The sequence below is a fragment of the Globicephala melas genome, chromosome 11, assembly GCF_963455315.2.
Source record: "Globicephala melas chromosome 11, mGloMel1.2, whole genome shotgun sequence".
NCBI lineage: Eukaryota > Metazoa > Chordata > Mammalia > Artiodactyla > Delphinidae > Globicephala > Globicephala melas.
The window spans coordinates 99,994,388-100,007,591 of record NC_083324.2 but is presented as its reverse complement, the minus strand read 5'-3'; the positions used below and the strand labels follow the sequence as shown (position 1 = coordinate 100,007,591).

The 13,204-nt window shown below is 49.9% G+C and overlaps 1 long non-coding RNA gene across 1 annotated transcript in view; it reads left to right on the top strand.

Moving 5' to 3' along the window:
- The window catches only part of LOC115866200 (uncharacterized), a 34,101-nt gene extending 21,215 nt beyond the window's left edge, over nt 1-12,886 (top strand). The window contains exon 5 of the long non-coding RNA XR_009565907.1: nt 11,878-12,886. This is a non-coding gene — a long non-coding RNA (uncharacterized lncRNA). The remainder of the gene's footprint in view (nt 1-11,877) is intronic.
- The last annotated feature ends 318 nt before the right edge of the window (nt 12,887-13,204 follow it).

Sequence of the window (13,204 nt, the reverse complement as noted above, 5' to 3'; positions counted from 1 at the left end):
CACAGGTCAGGAAGTTGGGGACAAATACTTGGCTGGCACAAAAGCAGTCCGAGAAGAGAGAAGTGAATGCTCTGAGCTGGAATCCAGGCCTAGGGGTGCCCGGGACAGCGGAGCCATGAAAACGCACATTCAGAAACAAACCGCTCTGAAGCTGGCGCATCGCTGCCTTTGGGGATGCCAAGGAAACGCCACACAAGTGGCCAGGGCACATTCGGGATCTCACGAATTCCCCTCTCCTCCCGCCACTGAGACTCCTAGCCTAGTGTTTACTTGAGAATGATGTATTCAAATCAGTTCCACGCTGTGTTGTGCTTATTTTTTTTATTATTATTACATATTCCTGTTTTTATTCCTATCGTAAATATTTCTAGAAGTGGGTTAGAGGTTATGTACACTTCAATTTTAATAAATTATACAAGTGGTGTACTTACTTTTTTTCTTTTTTGCTGTACGTGGGCCTCTCACTGCTGTGGCCTCTCCCGTTGCGGAGCACAGGCTCCGGACGCGCAGGCTCAGCGGCCATGGCTCACGGGCCCAGCCGCTCCGCGGCACGTGGGATCTTCCCGGACCGGGGCACGAACCCGCGTCCCCTGCATCGGCAGGCGGACTCTCAACCGCTGCGCCACCAGGGAAGCCCTGGACTTATTTTTGATATCAGTAGATGCCATGGTGGTTTGACATATTTGATGCCAAGAGCAAACGCAGCACAGTCACCTAGACCAAAGAAAGGTCAGTGATTTGCTTCCAAAGCCAGGGGTGGGGCAGAAGTCACAGTAGTCCCTCTGCTGCCACATACTGGCGACAGCACTGCAAAGTGCTACAGGGTCTTTTGGGAACAAAAAGTTTTAAAGCACATTGATCTTTCCAAAAGGAAGCTTGTAATTCCTTCCTAATGCTCTATCTTGACTAAAATTAAAGATCATTTTTAAACTCCCAAAATTCTTGTGCATGTTTTAAAAAAATCTGCACTGTAAGGGATTCATCATCACTTTCAAGAACCTAAAAGTTTTGATCAGCATTTCAGAGAGTAGACAGAAAATGACTTTTACGAAACAGTCTCTAAACAAGCTGCTGCATTTATCGAAAAAACATGTCTCTGGCTCTTCAGCACATAAATTCCTTTATACCCCTGGGTATAGTCACCTGAAGGCTAGGGGCTGTCAAATTCGGTCCCCAGTTGGTGGTCTATAGCCTTTCCTTCTATAGCTTTCTCTTTAAGTGGTGTCTGAAAGGATTTTAAAAATAGTTGTGATTCTGATGTCTGGGTGATGTTTCCAGTTATGAGGAAAAATAAAAGAAAAGGGACATGAACTTCTGGCTCCCTAGGGGAGGTGGCTGTGCCTTATTAATCCCTGTCCATTGTTCCAGCACCAGCTGGGTTGCAGTCGGTGCTAAGTGCTGATGAACGTGGAAGGGGAAAGAGGCCGACACATGCGTGGGTCCCTCCTAGGTGGTCCAGGCTGGGTTGGAACTTTTTAGTACGGTCTCTCCCTGCCATGCTCTCGGGCGAAATGCAACACGGTTGGAAGCCCCTGCCTCTCAGAGGTGGGCGGAGGTGGGCACTGAGGGGAGAGAAGGGGCACAGAGAGCCTGGGGAGTGGTGCGGCTACGGCTGCCCGGCTCCTTCCCCTCTCCCTTCTGCTTCAGAAAGGGACACCGCTGGAGACGAGACAAGCGTGTCAGGGTCCTCTGGAGAATCAGAACCGACAGGACGTGCACATATACAGAGAGAGAGAGTTTAAGGAATTGGCTCACCTGACCGTAGAGGCTTGGTAAGCCCGATATCTGCAGGGTGGCCAGAAGCTGGAGGGCCTCGAGAAGTGTGTCAGTCTGATCCAGAGCTGTCTGCGGGCAGAACTCCTTCTTGTTCTGGGGAGGTTAGTCTAGGTTATACAGGCCTTCGAGTGATCAGACGAGGCCCACCCTCATTATGGAGGGCAATCTGCATTACTCAAAGCCTACTGCTTTAAATGTTAATCTCATCCAAAACACTCCTACACAGAAGCGTCCAGAATAATGTCTGACCACCTGTCTGGGCGCTGTGGCCCAGCCACCTGGACACATAGGATTAACCATCCCAGCTGGCACCAGGAATCACTCAGAAGATGCGTTCAGTGGTCGCTGGTTGGACACGGTGGGCCTCCCAGTAGAGAGCCCGCTGGCTGTCGACCCGGAGCACGAAGCCCTCTGGGTCAGGGTGGCTAGGAGGGCTCTGCCTTCACCTGTGCCTTTACTCTCCCCAGCACTGTACGGTGTAAGAGACATTGTCACAGTACATCTCCCAGGGCGAGTTTCTGCCATCGTTTCTTGAAAGCGGGACTGCAGGGATGCATGTGTCTATGAATATGAAGACACGAGAAGTTATCCTCTGGGTCCGGGACTGGAGAAGAGCAAGGGGAAGGAGGCGGGGACCCGCAGGAGTTTCCCGACTTCCTGCAGGATGTGCTTCCAGGCTGCTCTGGGTCAGGGCACACGGCAGTCTTGAGATGACTGGCTTCATGGAACAGCCTGGCTTTCTGTTAGGTTATGTTTTCACCAGTTTGCTGTGTATGCAGCTAGTTTGCAAACTCTCTTCAGTTACTGGGTGTTTAGCAATGTGACATATACACATGTGTGAATATAAATACACTTATTAAAACAAACTAAAATGAATTATGGAGGAAGAATTTGGGGGGGATAATTTCATGTCTTTACAGTGTGAACATTGAAGACCTTCAGAGTGTTGAAAATATGCAGTTTTGGGGTCCCTGGAAAAATGACTTCAGGGGTCCATTTACAATTGTCTCTGCGCTCTGTAATGGCCTATATGGGAAAAGAATCTGAAAAAGGGTGGTTATATGCTTACGTATAGCTGATTCACTTTGTTATAAAGCAGGAACTAACACACCATTGTAAAGCAATTATACTCCAATAAAGATGTAAAGGGCTTCCCTGGTGGCGCAGTGGTTGAGAGTCCGCCTGCCGATGCAGGGGACGCGGGTTCGTGCCCTGGTCTGGGAAGATCCCACATGGCGCGGAGCAGCTGGGCCCGTGAGCCATGGCCGCTGAGCCTGCGCGCCCGGAGCCTGTGCTCCGCAGCGGGAGGGGCCATAACAGTGAGAGGCCTGCGTACAGCAAAATAAATAAATAAATAAATAAATAAATAAATAAATAAACAAACAGAGAAAGTAATCTGGAAAGCACAGTTTCACACAAATCAAGGAAATAGATGCTTACTTTTTCACCATTTTTAAATTTGATAACAGCTTTAATAACTTCCCACAATAATATAATTTTATACACACGCATTAATTTGGGTTATATGTCTTTTTTGAGCTTAAGATATAATGACGTGTGTGTGTATGTGTTTTGTTGGAGGATGAATCTTCAAATCTCTCTCACATTATTTTTATTATTTTTTTGTTTTAATAGTAGGGGACTTTATTTTTTTATTTTTAAACATTTATTTATTTGGCTGCATCAGATCTTAGTAGCGGCCTGCGGGATCTTTCGTTGTGGGCATGTGGCTCAGTAGTTGTGGCTCACGGCCTTAGTTGCCCCGCGGCATGTGGGATCTTCCCCGGCCAGGGATCGAACCCATGTCCCCTGCATTGGCAGGCGGATGCTTAACCACTGACCACCAGGGAAGTCCCTCTCTCACATTATTTATTTACTTGTTAAAATTTTTGTTGGGGTATAGTTGATTTACAGTGTTGTGCCAGTTTCACCATTTTTAATGAAAATCTTAAAAATATATATAAATCCTCTGTTTTAAACAACATAAACTGAACAAACTTCAGCCTTTCCTTGATGACTAGGTGCCTCCCCTCGGCGGCTCTGAGCTGGCATGCGATGCTGCCTTAGCACCTCCTGACGTGTCTGTAGCCTCTCTCCTGTCGCCACTGGATTAGCCCTTGTTTGTCAGTGTTTTTGTTGATACGTTATTCAACACATTTTTTTATGGAAAGCATATCACGTGCCAGGCCCTGGGTTAGGTATTAGAAGTGCAAAGATGTGGCCACAGTTGTATTTGCAGGAGATCGCAGTCTGGGGAGGGGTCAGGCAATTGACCAGAAATGCAGACTAGAGATAAAGGTGTGTGCTGGTGCTGGGAGCACACGGGCAGGCACTTAATCCAGACAGGGAGGTGGTCAGAGCAAGTTTCCTTGAGGTGAGCCTCGAGGGACGATGGGAGTTATCCAGGGGAAGAGCTTTGTGGACTAGGGCTGGGAATCTGTGTTGGGGACGCCAACCCCTTCCCTTCCTCTGGGAACTCTGGTTCTCCAGGGCGCTGCCATGTTCCTGGGGTGCTCTCCCCTGTACCCCACACAGGCACGTGGTACTGTAGGTGGGCTAAGGGGAGCCCCTGTCCCCTTGACCACAAGTCAAGGTGGGCACGCCGAGAGCCCTCCCCCATCTGGAATATTTGAATTGTCCCTGGGACATAGAGGCTCCTTCTGAAGGGGGTACTCAGGAGTCATCCCACGTGGGGAAAGCTCTGTAGCCGAGAGGGAGCATGGGGGCTACTGCAGGGAGACACAGACAGGGGTGGAGGGTCCTGGCACATCCAGACGCCGACTTGTCATCCCCGTTTTTCTTACGGCTTGCTCGTTGACCCTTCCTTGGCTCGCATGAGGCATTCTAGTACCTTCCAATAAATTCTTAATTATCTAATAAGTAATTTATAATAAATAAGTTCCTAAGAAATAGCTTAAGCTAGTCTCAGTTGGGTTTCTGTCATCCACAATCGAAAGAGTTCTGACAAACGCAGTGTCCTCACCCCTGGGACCGTCACTCGTGAGTCCGTGGGAGCGGGCAGACAAGGGCTGTACTGAGGAAACCAGCCTGCCTTACGGAGGAATGGTTTCACGGGCATGGTGGGGTTGTCATGCCAACGGTGCAGACGGGTTTATGAATCAGATTCGTTGGAGCCGTGTTGGAGGCCGTAGGGGCATGCGGGCTGCATTACTTAAAGACCATCAAGGGGGGCTGCCACGCGCTCAGTTCTGAGACCTGGCCACCCAGTACGAACCCCGTCTCCCGCCCTTGCCTCGTCTTGAGCCCTGTGCCCTCGATCTCAGACCACCCTTGGCGTCAGAGGATCGCAGCCCTCACCCAGATTACAGCTGTCTGCGCCTAACTCCGTCCTGGACCCCAAGCTGCTTCTCTGTGGCAGAGCCTTGGATGACGTGCCTGGTCATTCACTAGTATGACCGCACTCTGAGTTATCTTTTCAGCTTTGACTTTTTATGTCCACACTGAAAACTTAAAGGGACCCACGAGCCACGAGGGGGCGCTACCTGTGTGGGAGCTGCTCAGGGGCCCTCCAGACACTCAGTGGCTGAAAGACGTGAAATCACTTACATAACCCTTCCCGGACCTTCGGAACAGCTGCGGCCCAGCAGGCCACGGGGGATGATGATGGAGCCTCTGAAGAGTGAAAAGCAAAGATAGTTTTTAGCAAAAGTAGCTGAAAGGAGAAACATCTGGGCTTCATGAGGAGAGGGTAGGAAGATAACTGGGGGTCTGGGTAGCTACTGGGGCCAAAACCCTAGTGAGCTGTCATCTAAGTCCTTGACTGCCCAAAGCTGATGTGGTGTGGGGGAAATGAGTCTTATATCCATCCTTGTTCTGAGATTTTCCAGGCAGCCCTGGGTGAGCATCTGCACCCACAGTTGGGGCTCAGCCCTGGGTCCCAGGTGCTGACGTAGAAGTTCAACAAGAGCCTTGACTCCAGTCCTCATGGTGGGAACAAAGTTCAGTCTAGTTTCAATGCCAATGTCAACTCTGTCCTTGCACTTTGCTCTCCCCCCACAAGCCTCTTAGTGGCACAAAATAGGTCAGGAAAACAGCAGGTCTTTTGAGACACTTTCATCTCAAAGTGCAGAGCTGAACAGGCTTTCAAGGGTCAAATTTGCCACGCGGATTCTCTTGTCCCTTCCTAAGCTCTACTTGTCCAAAAACATGAAGGAGTTTTCTCCCCTCCTGGAGAAGTTTTCTGGAAAGGACTTTAATGGGCAAAGTGAGGAATAACAGACCTTGACCCCTGCAGCCTTCCCTCTGCCCCCTTCACGGCGCTGGACGCTTACCTGACGCTGGGCCATTGCCACCTTCTTCCTCCTCCTGCCAAAAGAAATTTGGAGGAGAGATTAGACAAGATATTTTGGTGAAGCAAATTTTAAATATAGAGTCAGCTCTCCCTTCTCTGAGGTGTAAGGAGCTGGGGGGCTGATCTTGGGTGGCCTCGGCCTGCAGCGGGTTGAAGCAGGATGTCGGTTCCCTGGCCAGAGATTGAAGCCGGGCTGCGGCAGTGAGAGCGCTGGATCCTAGCCACTAGACCACCAGGGACAGTGGCCAGCGACAAGGCCCTGGCCCGTCGGCTTTGTGGAAATGAATTTCCACAAAGAGACAGAAAGTAGTGAAACAAGTAAAGTGTTTATTAGGAGGGAAAAGAGTGCTTGTGAATAGACACACACAGGCGGGCTCAGAGAGAGTCACGCCCTCATGGCAGTTTGAATCACATATGGGGCATTTCTTCCGCGTTTCCCCTGGCCATTCATCTTGCTTTGCCTGGTTCTGAGTCCGTATTTGGTTTATCTCGGGGTCCTCACCTGTGTGCGTGCGCATCTCTTAGCCAAGATGGATTCCAGCGAAGAAGCCTATGGCTAGGTTGACGTCACCTGCTATGGGGTGGTGCCCCCTCCCTTTTGACCCTCAGGAGCCTTTCTGTGCATGTGTAGTCGGGAAGGTCTCCGTGAGTTCGGGAATGAGGAATGTGTGGTCTCTTATCTGGGCAGGGCTCCTCTCCTCCCTCCTGTTATCTTCATCTTGGAGTCCACAGGGGACAGACCCCAGCTGCTCAGCCTGGGGCCCATCTACTCCTGCCTCAGGGCCAGGGAAAGCTGTGAGGTCCTGTTTGGGGTAGCAGCCTCCAGGGCGCTGAGTGGGGATGTGGCTGGGAGGCAGTAGCCGGAGGGGTCAGGAGGGAAGTGAAACAGCCCAGGCGATTCTCAGGCGGAATCCACCCTCGACTTAACAAAACACGGTGCTGGGTTAAATTGGAAGAAGTCGGGAGAAATGCTGAATGCTGAATGCCTCACCTTGAAAGAAGTCGGTAAGGCAGGTTCTAAGGTCTCAGCAGAAGCCTGGGGGGACCGGGTACAGGGGGTACAAGGAGTGGGAGCTGGTGCTCAGCCAGGGACTGACACCTGGATCTGAGTCAGGTGAACCGGCCTCGGTGCAGCTCGGATGGCAGGAGGTCCCCAGCTCTATCCCTGTCAAGCCTGGAAGTGAAGGCTCCTAGTTCCGAGGGAAAGGCGCAGTGTTCCAAGCAGACCGTGAGAAAATCTATGGATTACATTCCAGTGCAAGTAAAGGCATCTTTCAGAATTATTATTTAAATTATATACAGGCTGTTCTCCTGCCTGTGTATTTATTGAGACTCTGTAATGTAGTAGAAGCTAGAGGGTGGCAGCCACGTAGGGGTGAGACCTCCAGTGAAGGGGACCACGACAGGCTGGAGGCGGCTAGGCAGCTCCCTGGTTTCGGCTGATAAGCCTTCCATCCGGCTCCACACCAGCTTCACCTCCCCGCTGTGTGTCTGCCAAGAACAGTGGGCTGAGAGGGTTACTGCAGGGTCTCCTCAGGCTAGAACGTAGACGGGGAGCCTGGAAAATGGGCTGTGTGCCCACTCACCCCCGATGACTCCCTGGCCGACTGCTGGGCCCCTGACCATAATTCGTGAGTCTCAAGCAACAACTCTGCAAACTGGCTTTGGATGAATCAGCCCTCTAGTGACTTTGGTCATTTCGTGAATTACTTTCTGGAGAACTGATCTTTGGGGGAATGCGGGGGACCCCTCCAGGGCCTGTCTCGGGTCTAGTGGACGCGTTGAGATGGGAAAGTTTACCCAGACAGAGCTCGGCCTCTGGGTTGAGCTGGAGCTTAAAGGTGATGGGGTGCGAGTGGGCAGAATTTTCCCTAGGGCTCTGTGCCCCGCAGTCGCCCGAGGCTGGGAGCTGCGCTGCTGCAGAGCAGAGGGTGGGCATGCAGGTGCAGGCGAGGTGAAGAGCCTCCAAGAATGGACTCGAAGTGAGGGTGCTGGGTCAGGGAGGAAGGGAAGGAGCTGCTGGGGGAGGGCGGGGGAGGGCGGGGTCCCACGGAGCACCGTGTGTCTCTGCTGCTGGGCTGGGCGTGTGGGCGAGCCTCCCTCCCTCACAACCCTGCCTTTGGTTCTCTGCTTGCGGAGGCCGTGATTTTCTGAGCCCGCCTACGCCTCCCCGGAGGGAAAATGCTCCTTGGTCAGAGGGCCTGGCGGCTCTCCCTGGGCTCTCAGGCTGCTGTCTGGATCACAGCCAGCCCGGCCCTTCCCACTGCAGTTTCTTCTTCTTGCCCTGGGTTGTTTGTCATTTTCTCTGCAAAGGTGTGCTTTCTGCTCCCCAGATGCCTGCCTCGCCCCACTCGCCCCTCCTCTTATGAAATGAAGTTGAGGGACTTCCAGTTAAGAATTCTTATATTTGTGCAGCAGATGAGCTGGGCGCAGGCCAGGGACTAACCGCCACACCTCCCCCACCGCACCCCCGGGGAGGAAGGTGGGGTTCCCCGTTCCTCTTCTTTCTTTTCTGTACAATGATGGGAGTGGAGCTAAATATCTTTACATTCTCTTTATTGTTTTAAAACATCTTTATTGAAGTATAATTGATTGTTAACCATATGGCCTTGAGTGAGGTCTGGGGAGACCACATGCAGATCAAGAGAAAGAAATCAGGTAGAGTTTTACTGTTTTGTTATACTCACAGCTCTCTGGAGACAGTGCACACAGGCAGGGCCACATGGGGAAGCGCCAGGTCCATCAGGAGGCCAGGGAGGGGTGAGCTGTGGGAAGAGCCTCTATTGTGGTTTCATTGGGAAGGAACAGGCAAGGCGGGGTGAGCGGGCATAGAATTGGCCAGTTTGAGTAATTTCAGAGGACTCTAGGGCACAGCAGTTGTCCTGGTTGTCTGGTCCCTGGTCCTGGGGTGATTAAAGCAGGTGGATGGTGGCCTGGAGTGTGAGAGTTTGATGAGGGAGGTGGTAGGGGTGTGGACTTAATTAGCTGCTAATTAAGAAGGGGAGCTGACCAGTTTCTAGCCAGGGCCTCAAAACTGGGTCAAGACGGCGTTAAAAAACTATATTATTGGGCTTCCCTGGTGGCGCAGTGGTTGAGAGTCCGCCTGCCGATGCAGGGGACAGGGGTTCGTGCCCCGGTCCGGGAGGATCCCACATGCCGTGGAGCGGCTGGGCCCGTGAGCCATGGCCGCTGAGCCTGCGCGTCCGGAGCCTGTGCTCCGCAACGGGGAAACTATATTACTTTGACATAAAATAAAGTATACAGTTTGATGATTTTTGATATATGTAAACACCTTGACACCGTCACCACAATCAAGATAGTGAACATATTCATCACCCCAAAGGTTTCCTTGTGCCCTGGGGACCCCACCTCCCCAGGCAGCCAATGCTTTGCTCTCTGTCGCGGTAGAGGTGTCTGCATTTGCTGAATTCTACATAAATGGAGTCACACAGTGTGAATTCTTCGTCTGATTTCTTTCACTCAGCATTATGACTTTGAAAATTCGGCCACGTGTTTGCATGTGTCAGTAGTTTATCCCTTTTTATTGGTGAGTAGTATTCATTGTGCAGATGTACCATTTACCCTTGGGTTAACGCACACTTGGGTTATTTTCAGTTTTGGCTGTTACTACAAATAAAGCTGCTGTGATATTCATGCATATTTGTGCACTTACATTTTCTGCATATATACTTTTGTTTCTCTTGGGTAAATACCTAGGAGTTGAATGGTTGGCTTGCATGACCCATTCAAGAAAAAACTGTTTTCCAAAGTGGCTGTACCACCGTAGAGCCTCACCGACACTGCAGGATAAGGGCTCCAGCTGCACCGCATGGGGTGCCAGCACCTGGTGTGGTCAGTCTTCTAAATGTTACTCATTCTAACGGGAGCGTAGGAGTATCTTATGATAATGCTGCTCTGCATTTGCCTAAGGGCTTTCGATGGTGAGCACCTGGTCACTTGCTTATTTGCTGTCAGTAGATCATCTTTGGTGAAGTGTGTGTTCAGATCTCTGGGGTACAATTTTTCTTATTCGTTTAAATGAATTCTTATTGTTGAGTTGTAAGAATTCTTTATATAATCCACATACAGGTTCTTTGTTGCATATATGTTTTGTATATTTTCTCATAATCTACGTCTTACTTTTAAAATTTCCCATTCCTTCCCTTTTGAAGGGCAAACATTTTCGTTTTGCTGAAGTCAAATTTATTGTTTCTTTTGTACTTTGTGTTTTTGTTTCGTATTTAAGAAATCTTTGCCAAAACTAAGGTCAGTAAGATTTTCTTTTCTGTGTTCTTCTAGAAATTTTATAGTTTTAACTCTTACACTTAGGTATATGATCCATTTCCTTTAATTTTTATTATTTTTATTTTTTTTAATTTTTTTGCGGTGCGCAGGCCTCTCACTGCCGTGGCCTCTCCCGTTGCGGAGCACAGGCTCCGGACCATGCGGCCATGGTCAGCGGCCATGGTTCACGGGCCCAGCCGCTCCGCGGCATGTGGGATCCTCCCAGACCGGGGCACGAACCTGCGTCCCCTGCATCGGCAGGCGGACTCTCAACCACTGTGCCACCAGGGAAGCCCCTTCCTTTAATTTTTGTAGTGGTGTCAGGTAAGGGTCCAGGTTGATTCTTTTGCATGTGGACATCTAATTGTTCTAGATTATTCTTTCCCCCTTGAATTGCCTTGGTACTGTTATCAGAAATCAATTGACTGTATCTACGTGGGTCTATTTCTGGGCTCTTCTCTTCTAGTCATCGATTCCTCTTTTACACTAAAAATACAGCATCATATATTGTAGATTTATAATAAGTTTTTTCTTTTAATTAATTTATTTTTGGCTGCATTAGGTCTTCATTGCTGCGCGTGGGCTTTCTCTAGTTGTGGCGAGCAGGGGCTACTCTTCATTGCAGTGCACAGGCTTCTCCTTTCAGTGGCTTCCGTTGTTGCGGAACACGGGCTTTAGGTGCGTGGGCTCAGTAGTTGTGGCTCACAGGCTCTAGAGCGCAGGTTCAGTAGTTGTGGAGCAGGGGCTTAGTTGCTCCACAGCATGTGGGATCTTCCTGAACCAGGGCTCAAACCCACGTCCTCTGCATTGGCAGGTGGATTCTTAACTACTGTGCCACCAGGGAAGTCCCGTAATAAGATTTGAAATCAGGTAGAGCTGGTCTTCTGACTTGGTTCTTCCCTTTCAGAGTTGTTTTGGCTATTCCTACAGCCTATTCTTTTGGCCTGTGCCAATGCGACCCTGTTGTAACTCCTGCGGAGCTGTCCTGTGCCTGGATGTTTGTCAGGACTGGTTCCTTCCCTGTGTGCTCCTAACCACTCAGAGACAGAGGCTGAGCCCCCACACCTGCAGCCCCCAGCTCATGCATTGCCTGGATTCTCCTGTCCCCGGGAGGGCCTGGGGGCCCTGAGGACAGAGCTGAGCATGTGCACAGAGGAGGACGGGAGAGGTCTGCCCTTTCTGCACAGGGCGTGTCTGACCGAAGGGTGTGCTGAGTGGTAGAGGAGCCAGCGTCCAAATGGAAAGATGTGGTCAGATTCTGCCCAGAGGTCTCGAGATCTGAACACTTGAGGCATAAAGACACGTTTGTTTGGGGACCGGTGGTGAATAGCAGGGGGAGCGGGGGGAGAGGTTCCCATGGCTTTTCTTTGAAATTCTTTCACAGCAGCATGGCAGGATTTGTGTAAAGAGGGAGTTTATTGGCAGATTCTGAAGGAGAGAGAGACAAGCTTATTATTTTCAGGCTGCCGGTGATCTTCCGTGTGTATGGTGTTTCTTCTTCACAGATTACAAGATGCTTTACAAAGGTTAAATTGCCAGACGGTCATCAGTCCTTCGAGCATCCCCGTGAAATGAAGAATACAATCGAATGGTTTGAGATGAATGCAAATTACCTTCCGCCTATGCCCACCCCCCACCCGCCAAATGGAACAGTGAGTGATGGAGTTCCTCCATCACTCTGTGCTGGTGGGATGCTGATGGGAGCCCTGAGCTCCCGCCCAAGGAGCTCCAACCACTCACATTATGCCAGATGCCCATTATCTAGGAGGGTCTTGCCAATAGCCAGACGGAATCCCTCTGACAAACTTATGCATCTTTTGGGAAAGAAGTCCTGCAACCTCTCTAGGTAATCCTGTTCAGATAGAAATATGTGATCTCTTTTCTATAAAATCTCCTTTTATTTTATGGACACATATGCACATTTATGCAAATTTACACATTTACCAATTGTTCTTCAGGAGACAGAAGGAAGAATCATTGACCACAGCGGGTGTGAGGACTGGCTCGGAGAAGCCCTGAGCTGCTAGGGGAACAAAAATGGGGTCATGTCGGGAGAGGAGGGAGGTGCAAGGCAGGAACGGGCAGTCTGAGCACTCCTGTTGTCAGGAGGGCCCGTGTTCCGAATCTGACTACAGCGCCGAGGCCCAGCAGGAACCGCAGGAGCTGCACGGCTTGACGGCTCACTTTACCGAAGGGTGCCGCCCGCTGAGAAAGACACCAGTTAACGCTGTTCTCTCCTGAAACTGAGATACACCCCTTTGATCTCTTCATCTCTTTTTTGAGAATTCTTTTATCTCCCCTCCGATACACATCCTCAGAATCAGAAACAGAAAGTGATGAAAACTTGAGGTCTCCGGGTGGACCTGTGAACTTCTTTCCTACGGAGCAGTTGCCCACAAGGAAGAGGCTTCAGACTAAGACAGACTTGGGTCTAAATCCGCCTCTGCTCCCTGGTACTTGTGAGACCCTGACCAAGCTCTGTAACTCCCCAGCATCAGTTTACTTATCTATAAAATGGGGACAATTGTAATTATAATAATTATACATAAATGTGTAGTTCTATACATGAAATTATAAAATATAAAACATAACTGAAATTATATTACAAATGTAATTTATAGATATATAATTATATATATGTATAAAAATAGAAATAAAATAACTGCCCAGAGGAGTTCTATTAACTACGATCATTTGGTTATTTATCAATGAAATAACATAGTGCATCACAAGGTTGGCTTACCTGGAGCTTTGCAAATTAACCTGATGGAAACCGGTCACTTTGGGAGAAGAGCGACATGGTCAGGTTTGGGACACATGTATCAGGGGCTC